The sequence below is a fragment of the Cornus florida genome, unplaced genomic scaffold (genome assembly GCF_030987335.1).
Source record: "Cornus florida cultivar Cherokee Brave unplaced genomic scaffold, ASM3098733v1 CherokeeBrave_3.0.0_Hap2_Chr11, whole genome shotgun sequence".
Classification (NCBI taxonomy): Eukaryota; Viridiplantae; Streptophyta; class Magnoliopsida; order Cornales; family Cornaceae; genus Cornus; species Cornus florida.
The window spans coordinates 122,158,509-122,171,006 of NW_026775581.1; the positions used below are offsets into that span (position 1 = coordinate 122,158,509).

General features: G+C 36.9%; 1 pseudogene; it reads right to left on the minus strand.

The window, feature by feature from the left end:
• Nucleotides 1–1,897: 1,897 nt before the first annotated feature.
• On the minus strand, nucleotides 1,898–11,172 carry LOC132282025 (putative UDP-rhamnose:rhamnosyltransferase 1; annotated as a pseudogene).
• Nucleotides 11,173–12,498: the final 1,326 nt, after the last annotated feature.

Consider the following 12,498-nt stretch of genomic DNA (forward strand, 5'->3'; position numbering starts at 1 on the left):
ATAAATTTATTACTGTTATCATTGGACACGAATATTATTGTTTTTTAATAGTAATTCTCTGGTTTTCTCCGTCAAAAAAATTCTTTATTTGGTTGTTATTTCAATGTAGTATAAATTTATACCTACCCCTGTATATATGTCGTTGGAATACAAATAATCAACTTACAACACTTGTCGTATAGTTTTAAACAATCATGGCATGGCTTGGCATTTTGTGATATTGGTCAATTATTCCGGTGCAGCATTTTTAAAGCATGCACCAATGTTAAACTCTTGTTGTTAGCGATATAGTTTGACATATATATATATATATATATATATATATATATAGATATAGTTTGACATATATATATATATATATATATATATATATTTATTTATTTATTTATTTATATTCTACATTAATAATATACGTACATTCAACTTAATTTATGTAAGTAAAATGTAACATTATAAAGATATTATTATATTTAATAACATCATGATGCGGCATTACCGCATTCATCACATAAAAAAATTATATATATTGAATCCGAACTGTTTATCATTATTCTTTATTCTTTGTCGTCCCTCTAACTGAGACCTCCTTCCACATGCTAGGCTGCTACCTATCTTTGTACTCATCCACAGGCAGATTTAAAAATTTTGTTCGGTATATTCATCTCTAAGGCATGTTTGTAGGGTTACAAATGAACTAAGTTGTTTATGAATAGTTGAAGCTCGGCTCGTTTAGGATTCAGTTCGGTCTCATTTATTAAGCAAACGAGCTAAGCTCGAACTTCAATTTTAGGCTCGTTTAGTAAATGTGCCGATTCCAAATAATGTTGGGCTCAACTCGTATTAGCTCATAAACATGAAGTCATATAAGCTCGTTTTTGTTTCTATTTTTTATTAGGATTTTAATATTTGAAAGTACTCCTATAAAATAAAAATGCAATAATTTACTAATCGAGTCCGACAAGCTTGAAAGCGAGCCAGGACTAATTTCGAACATTAATTCAATATACTTTCTTAATCGAGTCGAGCCCAAGCTTGAGCTCAATTTTTTGAGCCAGTCATGAGCCTAGGCTGAGCTAAAAAATAATTTAGAGGCTATAAATAAAAGTTAAAATTAAAATTTTCATATAGGTGATCAGTGTAATTTACCAAATATTTTGTGACGAAATGAGTAAAGTAATAATTGTGCGCGACCACGTACTCCTCCAACCGGTCTTTCTTCAACAATTTGCTGTTGAAAATGATGTCATACGTAGTATTATACTATTAGAAATAGTAAACGTAACGACGTTTGAATTGACTTGGGAAGCCTTGTCCTTTGTCATTTTCTTCTCCATGATGTGGAAAAAAAGCCCTTTTATTGGATCTTGACGATGTGGCTTAATTATGTTATTAATTGGGCAAGTATAAGCAAGTAACCACGCGAATCCAAAGCTCCAAACATGAATGGGAGTTTTGTTCTTTGTATCCATCTATTACAATGTCAGACTGATCTCACATCAATAGGATGCGGAAGGAAAAATAATTGGAGGTATAAATAAATTGGGTATTAATACAACTTAATAATATAACTTTGACTTTTAAGCCAAATTGAAAACACCCAATTTGTTTTTAGTCGATGCACCCACTTGTAACACCATCATTAGAAGCTATACTATTATTAAATTAATTTAAATATTAAAAAATTTAGCAAGAATAACGTGTATAGAGAGGGTGTGAATATGGGGGGGTTTCAAGACATGTATAAGAAATTTTGTTGATGAATTTTATAAATACAATATAAATACATAAAAATTTTCCGTTCTGGCTTCAGTTGTCTCTACATGACTTATTTGAGCGGAAAATTTCCAAAAACACACGAACTCAATCACAACACAGGTGCCTGAGTGACCGTGTCAACTCAGCTGTCTTTAAGCACACGCTTATGGTTTTCAAGATACTCGACAAAGGACTCTATGTGTCTGTCTTGCCCTTCTTTGTCTCCGAATATCTTCTTCATCTTCCATGCGTTGTCCCTGTAAATGCTTCCCTCACCATCAACCATTACCAACCTCACCGACTCAGCTACCGAATCCCTCGTAAACGACCAGTCTCTTTCGTCTTTGGGTATCTCTATCCCAACCTTCTTCTCTTCAAACACCCTAGCATTCAACCCTTGATCTACCAAGAAGGGTAACATGATTAATGGTAGCCCAAAATTAAGTCCCTCTATTATGGAACTCCAACCGCAGTGAGTTAGGAAACCACCCACCGAGTCATGACTTAGTACCCTGAGTTGAGGTGCCCAACCCGTCCATACAACTCCACGATCCCTGGTTCGCTCTTCAAACCCAACCGGCAGCTCAACCGAGTCAGGCTTGTCTGAACCCGATGGCTTTCGTAGTGCCCCGAAGAAGGCCAACCCAGATAGCTCCAACCTAAGAGCCAACTCAGTGAGTTGTTCCTGACTTAGTGTCACCTCACACCCGAGTGCTACATAAACCAGAGACTTTTTGTTTTGCTTGGTAAGCAACTCACTAATGGAAACCACGCTTTATTTATTTCCTCTACGCTATCCTGCACTAAGGGAGGCATTAAACCCACCGGAATCACAGGTTTCTGGTGAAGGTCTCCGAGCAGGTTCAACCATTGAGGTTCGAACTCCTCACAGTGTCTTATGAAAATAGCGTCACACCCGGAAAGGGTCACACGCAGTCGTTGCGAGTCCAAAACTCCTAACTCGTTCGGTTCCAAATATCCCATGAGAAACAGTGTTTCGTGGAGGCGAAATGCTACCTTCGTCAGAAACGGAATCCACTCTGGCGGAACGGTGAAGTGCTCCGGCTCCGTACGTGGATGAAAGAGGACGATTGAGGTCGAAGTGGGTCGTAAGAAAGATATGAACCATGCATTGATTATTGAAAAGAAGGCAGATGGGATGTTAAATTGAGCTGCAAGCGGTGGCAACCAAAAATGAAGAAAATCATGAATAATCCAATCGGGAGGCGGTGAGTTGAGGAGGAACTGAGCGAACTCGGTCTCGAATCCGTCGAAGGAGGTCTTGAGGTATTGAATTTGGCAAGGTGAGTGATAAAGTGGATGAGAAGGACTAAGTTTGGAGACCATTTGGGGAGGCGTTGGATGTTTCTTGGAGTGGAGATAAATGACACTTTGTGGCCCTTTTGGGCGATGGATTTGGCAAGCTCTAAGAATGGTATCATGTGACCGAACCCTAGACATGGAAACATCACTACGTGCAGTTTGCCATCGGAAGCCATTAGATGAAACTAACTACTGATCACTTTCTTTGTGGTAGCTACTTACTATAGGGCGTTTACTTTTACAATAATCATATGGTATGTAGTAGTATGAAACTTTTTTAGTAGTGACAGATTTATGATCAATTATTCTATTATACTAGAATGGTGGTACACCATTTTGTCAACAAATGTATAAAATTTTGGGTAAAGTGTAATAAACCCTTCTGAACTATCAGCCAATTTTATAAAACTCCCCTAAATTAATTAATACCCCCTAAACTATCTAAAAAGTGCGGTTGAAGGACAAATTCAAAATCTTCATTGTCGGAAGTCATTGGAAATATAAGATTACAAATTACCCTTGATTTGAACGCCACCATTTTAGTGTTTTAATGGCTTATGTTGTTGACGTATCAAAAATAATCTCAGCTACCAATAACATTAGGACAACACATAACCTTATCATAATCACCACCCACCATTTTATCAGTTTAGTGCCAAACACCACCTAGGACTTCTTTATGTTAGCACCAAACACATCCTTACTCGTACAGATTACGCGCACTCTCTCTCTACGCTCTATCTCTGTACGCTCTCATTATCCGGCTGCTAGCTGATGATATCGCCGACGACTGGCTTCGCCGATCAACTCACGACCATCACCAGAGACAACCACCGCCGACTTTTGGGACCCGATTTGGCAAATCAAACCAAACTAGTCACAAAATCAACCTTAATTAAATCATTGACGGATTACAGCTCTGGATTTTACTTTTGTCGTTGCTGCTTTTCCTCTCCCAGCAGCCATGGCTACTGAAATCCGACGCCGCCATGATTGGGTTGTCCACAATTGTTGGGTTTAAAGATTTGGGCAAAAAAAGGCTTTGTTTGGATAATTGGAGGTGATGAAAGGTTGATTTGGTGAAAAAAGCTTTGTTTTTCAATTATTCGTTATCTTTTGGTACCCTAAAATTGTTGGTTTTTTTTTCCCTCCAACAATTAATGATTGGGCCATATTCCCCATCTTTTAATAAGCAAACAAATAATTGATTTCCAGCAAAATGGTTTGTATTACCCATATAATATATATATATAACCCCCTTAAAGTATTGGGGTTTTGCAACTAACCCCCTTGAATTACATAAAACCCTCTCGAACTAACAAATTGTTACATTTAACCCCCTCAAACTAACAATAGGGTCCCGGAAAAGCCAAAAGACAACATTACCCTCAATTAATTAGCCTTTCTTTAGTTTGGGCCCCCATTTTTTTGCACAGAGAGAGAGAGAGTTGATGCCCCATCGCCGATCAAAGCTGCGATTTGGAGCAACGAAAGAGAGAGAAATTGACTCACAGAAGAAAAACAAAGCTGCCTCCTTCAAGAGAAGAGGATGATTCGGCTTTACAAGTGGCTATCCGTTGCTTCTCCCATCACCGTTGAAAACGGGTTGTGTGAACGGCAATTGGGTTGTGCGCTTGGGCCGTCGATTGGCGATTGACGACGCCGGGCGATTAGGTTGTGCAATTGGCGACGACAATGATGGGTACTAACGGCAGTGCATGGAAGATGGGCTTGGGGAAAGCTTGGTGATAGCGACGGCTATGGTTGTTGGGGAGAGGCGGCGACTGTGGTTGTTAGGGAGAGGCGGCGGCGGCTGTTGTCAGCGTTGGTGTTATGGTGGTGGCTGTGGATAAGAAGCAGTGACGGTGTGGGTATATTGGGTTGCTCTGTTTTTTCTTGAAACATAGAGAGAGAGAAACAACGGATTTGTTGAAGAAGCCTTAGCAGAACTTCACGGTAATCTCGAAAGTCTCAGAACTTCTACGTCTCTATCTTTTCCGGCTGCCTTCCACGGCGGCAGTTGTGTCATACAGTGGTCGCAGGTGTCACAAAGGGCGGCTTCATCGGCGGAGAAAAAGACAAAGCCTTGTAAAGCCCAATTGCATCAAACAAAACCATTCTTTGTCCTTGACAGCCATGTTCGACGGCAACCATTCTCCGTGGAGAAAAACAATTACACTTAAGTCATACTTCACCGAAAAATGAGGGAAAAGGAGTACTGTAAAAAAAAAAAAAAAAAAAAAAAAAAAAAAAAAAAAAAAAAAAAAAAAAATTGAAACCATTTATTTTCAAACAATGCTACAATACTCTAACCTCCATTGATGGTTAGAGAAGTATATTACTACAATACTCTTTCTGAAGCTCCATTGGCGACGGCGATTCCAGAGGATTCCGGCGAGTTACGACAGTTATTGGGAGATTGAACATTGATTTAAATTGTTAGAGAGAGATGAATCTTTTATTTAGAATTTTAGAGAGAAAAAGAAAGCCGATGAGAGTGTCACAACTTGTTTCGTTGAGAGATTCTCAGCAAAACTTCGCTTCGGACTGCGACCAGCTTACGACAATTTCATTGGGTTCATCCACACCATCGATTAGAAAGTACCACTTTCCGTTTCTCTCTATAAAAGTCATTTCTCTCTCTAGAAACCCATTTTGATCAGTACATCTAAGTAGGTTCAAACAACAGCATGGTCCAAACAACAGCATATTATATGTACCCATCACGTTATATGTTAATTTCTTGTTTCATTGTGTTTTTTTCTTGATACCCACTTTGATGTGTAAATTAGTGGAATCTATAGTGAAACACTTATGGATGGTTCATTTTGATAAGAAATTAGAGGAGGCCAAACAAATGAGGATTGAATCAGAGGATTTGAAATAGTATTTATTTTTTCTCTTTAGGGAAGTGGTCAACAACTATCATGGATTTGAAATCTGAAGCACTGTTGTTGATTGTTCTTGAAAACGACTATCATAGGATTTGAAGATGAAGCCATTAATTGTTTCTTCTCCGGCGAGCCTTTTTCTGAAAAAATTTCCCTTGTCTGAAAAAATCTATAATTGAAAAGTTACAGATGCACATGAGTGATATATATATAGACAGAGGGAGGGAGAGGGGAAAAGATGAGAGATTTGTTCAGTTCCCTCCGTGTGTGTGTGTGTTTTTTTTTTAAAATCAGAAGCGTGAAGAAGGTGAACAATTATTATATGTATGTGCCATGTGTGTAGATAGATGGAGCATAAGGGTGTGTTTGGGTGTAACAATTGGTGTTTCCGAAAGCAACTATCATAGGATTTGAAGCCGATTTCGTCAATTGTTTATTCTCCGACAAACACTTTTTCTAAAAATTATTCCATTGTCGGAACAATCTAGTTAATCTTTTGCAACGTCGAATGATTGAAAAAAGAAAAGACTGACTGAACATATCTCTCCTCTCCTCTCTCCTTCCCTCTGTCGATATATATATATCGCTTATATGCTTATGTAATTTTTCAATTAAATAAGGTAACAAGGGTTTGTTTGGGGTGTTTGGGTTTAATAGTTACAAAAGGGGTATTAGTGTCTTTTCATAGTTACAAGGGCATTGTGGTCATTAAAATTATAGTGTATGTCATGTGACTGTCACGTGGGGTAAGATCCGACCGGAATAGTGACGGATTCGACCGGAACAATATCGGATGGGGTCATCTGCAACAAAAATGTGTAGTTCAGGGGGTTCGTTGCAATTTTAGTAGTTCAAGGAGTTAATTGCTGATTCTCTAATAGTTTAGGACGGTTTTTTACATTTTACCCTATATATAAACTGTCATAGAATCATTTTGGCATATAAGTAAGACTTTGACAACAGAGAGCTTCACCTTCTCATGGTAAATTGTAGTAATTTCACCTACAAAACAAAAGTTAGGATGCAAAGAATGAGACCTACACAAGGAAGAGATGGCGATTTGGTATGGAATGAAGAAAATGGGAGTGGAAGTTAGGGTTAAAGATTTCAATTTGAAAATTCAAGGTTGGAGTAGTAAGAAGGGCAAAAATGCCCTTTTAAAATTATAACATATGTCACGTGCATGTCTTACCGCCAAAACCTACCGGAACAGTGTCGTCGGGTTTTTTTGCAAAAAAAGAGATAGTTTAGGGGGTTTTCTGTTAAAATAAAAGTTTAAGGGGGATTTTTGAGAGAGAGAGTAAAGTTCAGGGGAGTTTATTACACTTTACCCTAAAATATTTAAAGGATTAACTATTCTATTATGCTATTCGGTAGCAGAAGTTTTAAAGGGGCAAAATAAATAATGCATTTTTTTTTTTTGGGGGATAAATTACAACAACATCCCTCGAGGTTTGTTAAAAGGACACTTAGATGAAAGTTACCTGTTTTTGGGACAATGACACCCCTCTTGAAGAAATTCCATACAAATAAGGCCTTAAATCATATAAAAAGATAAAATTGCCCCTTAATATTAAATTTAGATTTATTGCAAAATATCAAACCTGTCAAAATGACACAATTACTCCTGAAAGTTTAGGGCCATAAATTAATGCTACTTGGCGCCAAATTAATAACCAGTGAATTGAAAAATATCAAACCTGTGTTTTTTTTTTAGCAAAATTTTGTTCGTGTTTTATTTACTATATTATCTATTAATTTACAAAAAAAAAAATATATATATATATAGGTTTTTTTTTTAACAAAAATTTTGTTCCTATTTTCTTTACTAAAATGGGATTTTCTTTACAAAAAAATTTTGTAAAGAAAATATGGGGTTTTTTTTATGCAGTTTTCTAAATATCGGGTTTTCTTAAGAAAATTTTGTTCATTTTTCTTTACTAATATGTGGTCTTCTTTGTTCGTGTTTTATCAAAATTTTGTTATTTTGATAAATTTTGGCAGAATGAAATTAATATTTTTTTAAACAAATGTATCAATTTTGTTATTACCATAAAATAAGAATGAAAAATAACTAAATAACGAATCCAGTGTGGGCTACGCTGTGAAGTAACACCCAGTAGCATCAATTAGCTCTTGAAAAACATCATTTAGAGGTTGGATAAGGGTAACCCATCCATAATCTCTCACAATTTTTTGAAGGCAAAATTGAACAACATTGTTTTAGATTGGTCAAACTTTTTTCTTTTTGTAAGAAATTGAAAATTATTACAGCAAAAGAAATATGCAATTTTGTTATCAATTTTGTTATTTTAAGAAATTGTTGGTTATCAATTTTATTATTTTGAGAAATTGTGGCAGAATGAAAACAAATAGGGTTTTTTTTTTTTTTAACCATTTTTTTTATTATTAATTCACACATGGATACTTTCGTCCAATTTATTAATTTGTTTCAGGGATATATATATATATAGTCTATATATACAGCATTGTGGTTGTTTGTTCATAAGGGATAGTTTCGTCTAATTTATTAACTTGTAAAGTTAAATAGGTCAACTAAATGATCAAAGGGTAATTTGGTCAATTTTTCATATAAAGTTGACTTCAAGGAAAATTTTTATCCACTTTTCAATCTTCAAGGGTATTATTGTTCCAAAAATAAGTAACTTTTATCTGAATGTCTTTTTGATAAACAGTTGTACTTTACCCTTTATTTTTTAAGATTAAAGAATGAAGTCCTCGTAAAAGCATTATGGATACATGTGAAAAATAGAAAATACCACGTCCACGAGTTCCGTAATCATGAATTTTGTCTTTTTTATTATAATTTATAATTATTTAGAAATTAAAATTTTTAAAGAAACATGTAATTAATGCTTTTTTTCTTTTTAAAATTATTAACTTTGTCCTTTTTAATTTAGATATGTATAATTACTAAGTTTAAATTTTTTTAAAAATATAAAAGATGTATCAATTTTTAACCATTTAAAAAAGTATCATATGATAATTATACATTCAAAATTTTATATTAAAATTTATTTAGAGTAGATCAAATGAATTAGTGGAACTTTTGCACTCCATAAGACTTCAAGTGACATTGCCAAATTAAATATTTTGTGTTTTTTAAAGCTGATTTTTATTTTTTATATTTTATTTTTTTATACAGTGAAAACACGTTAATATTATTAAATACTATGTCTATATAATTTGATTAATTTTTTACTATTCAAAAGTATTAATTTAAAAGAGAGTTCACGACAACTGTTGAGAGATCCAAATATTTGTTCAAAATATTCATCTTTAATTAATATTATCACATGAGTTTGTTGGGATCTCATGATTCATTCTCAATAATAAATCTCAAGTAAGAGAAATCCTTTGACGATTTTTATTTCTGCACGTGCTGAACTTTCTATTCTTTTGTACAAGGAAATTAAAACATAAAATAAAAAATAAGATCCATACCTAGCTGGCTACCTCCTTTCAGTTCCTATATTAATTAACATAAATATCTAATAAAATTATATAAAATGAAAAAAGGCCATTTGTCTCAAGACGAATTTTAAATGAAATTAAAGAATTTATTTAGGTGGAGATTTAATAGACACCATAAATTTTTTTTTTTGGGCTATGATTAAATTGAAATGGTTGACCTTCTTTTGCCGGGGACCAAGCCATCGGATGAAGATTTAATTCACACCATAATAATAATAATAATAAATTTATATATATATATATATAGTGCACTTTGACATCACAATCCAAATCAAATTCACTTTCACTAAAAAAAAAAAAAAAAATCCAAATCAAATTTAACACATAACACTGGTGTCTGTCTGAGTCTCGGAGTCAACTCAGCTGTCTTTGAGCACACGCTTATGGTTTTCAAGATACTCAACAAAGGACTCTATGTATCTGTCTTGCCCTTCTTTGTCTCCGAATATCTCCTTCATCTTCCATGCGTTGTCCCTGTAAATGCTTCCCTCACTATCAACCATCACCAACCTCACTGACTCAGCCACTGAGTTCCTCGTAAATGACCCGTCTCGTTCGTCCCTCGGTATCTCTATCCCAACCTTCTTCTCTTCAAACACCCTAGCATTCAACCCTTGATCTACCAAAAAGGGTAACATGATAAGTGGCAGCCCAAAATTGAGTCCTTCTATTATGGAACTCCAACCACAGTGACTCAGGAAACCACCCACCGAGTCATGACCCATTACCCTGAGTTGTGGCGCCCAACCCATCCGAACAACTCCACGATCCTTGGTTCTCTCCCCGAACCCACCCGGAAGCTCAACTGAGTCAGACTCGTCCGAGCCGGGCGGCTTTCTCAGTGCCCAGAAGAAGGGCAACCCAGATAGCTCCAACCCAAGAGCCAACTCAGTGAGTTGTTGTTGACTCAGTGTCACCTCGCTCCCGAGTGCTACGTAAACCACAGACCCTTCCTTTTGCTTACCAAGCAACTCACCAATGGAAACCCATGCTTCATTTATTTCCTCTCCGCTATCCTGCACCGAGGGAGGCATTAAACCCACAGGAATCACCGGTTTCCGGTGAATTTCTCGGAGCAGATTCAACCATTGAGGTTCGAACTCGTCACAGTGTCGTATGAAAAAAGCGTCACAACCGAAATAGGTCATTCCAACTCGGTACATGTCGGAAACTCCTAACTCATTCGATTGAAACGAGCCCGTAATCCAAGGTGTCTCGTGGAGGCGATACGCTACCTTTGTTGGAAAAGGAACCCACTCCGGCGGGACGGTGAAGTGCTCGGGCTCGGTCCGCGGATGAGAGTCTTGGATCAAGGTCGAAGACGGTCCTAAGAAAGCTATGAACCATGCATTGATTATTGAAAAATGGGCACATGGGATGTTAAGTTTAGCTGCAAGCGGTGGCAACCAATAATGAAGAAAATCGTGGATGATCCAATCCGGTGGTGCTGAGTTGTGGAGGAACCGAGTGAACTCGGTCTCGAGGCCGCGATAGCGATCTTGAGATACTGAATTTGGTCGCCCCGAACATCCAAGGTGGCCTCTGCGTTCTGGGGCAGGCCGTGGACCTTGGGCAATGTGAATTTGACAAAGTGTATGAGAGGGAGAAAGTTTGGAGGCAGCTTGGGGAGGCGTTGAATGTTTCTTGGGGTGGAGATAAATGTCACGATCCGATTTTTAACGACGCCATGAGCATACAAGATACGCATGCTAGTTAGCTAAGAACATTCATTGACTGGGAATGGTTCCAGGGAAGGAGCGTGCAGGACCACAGGATGGTACCTCTTCAGAGTTCAGGCAGGTCGACTCGGTTCAGTTCGAGGTGCTTGTCGCTAGTCTTGGACTTGACTATGAAGAAGGAAGTTGGTCATCCCTGCACAAACTGGTCGGGAGCTGGAGCCGTTCCTCTGACGAGGCCATGGCAGGCCGAAACCAGTCAGCATGTATCCTTAGGAGGGCAGGTCGTGGTGGCTGACCAGGGCGCTTGCGCGAGCTGAAGCAACGCCTTGGTGCCGCACGGGCCGTGCCGCTGCGCCAAATCTCTAGACCCGTGACATAAAGGTGACTTTGTGACCCTTTTGAGCGATGGACTTGGCGAGCTCTAAGAAAGGTGTCATGTGACCGAACCCTAGCCATGGAAACATAACTACGTGCAGTTTGCCATTAATGGAAGCCATGAAAGTTCTAGTGATCACTTTCTTTGTGGTGTAGCTATAGCTACTTAATTTCATTCCATATATAAATATATACACACATCACAAATATGAATATGATACTGCTACCTGTTTGTGCTTAATTTAATTGTAACGTGGGAACCTGATACTGCATGATTAATGAGAATTACTCTATTTAATTAATACTCACTGACTTCTAAGAATTCGGATGACTTGCTCTTCCGGTGCATAGATTTTAAAAGAGTAAAGGAAAAGTTTTTTTGAGTCGCGTCCATGTTTAATTACATTGTAGGAGTTAATTGTATTTGCATTAATATTAATTATATGGGTCTCTTTCAATTAATTTTTTTTTCAATTTAAAAAAAAAAAAAAAAATGTAACTCTTACAATATATTTGGAGGCCACTTGGCTATGAACTTTGGTGGTGGCATATATATATGTATATGTCATACGTGTTCCTTTCTGACACAATCAATAGATTAATTTAAATTTAAGCTCTCAATCATAAGATATTGCGAATTTGTCATTGCAGTTGAATCAGAACTTGGCCGCCTCAATTTTTAGGGTGAATCTTTAATAATTTAGAAAACTTTGTAGAGTAAAATATTTTCTTTGGTTTAATATATACAAATATATATATATATATATTAAGCAATTGCAATCTAAGACCAGCGGGTGCGCGAACCTAATGCGATTAATAACGTTCGCGTGTTAACATGGTTTCCGCTCCATTATTATAACGACTTCTAAGATTACCTTTGCGTCCCCAGCGCGACACCATCATGACCTTTTTTCTTTTCTCTAAAGGCTTTGTTTGGAATCGATTATTTTAGGATTTATAAAAAGAATCAGAATTAGAAA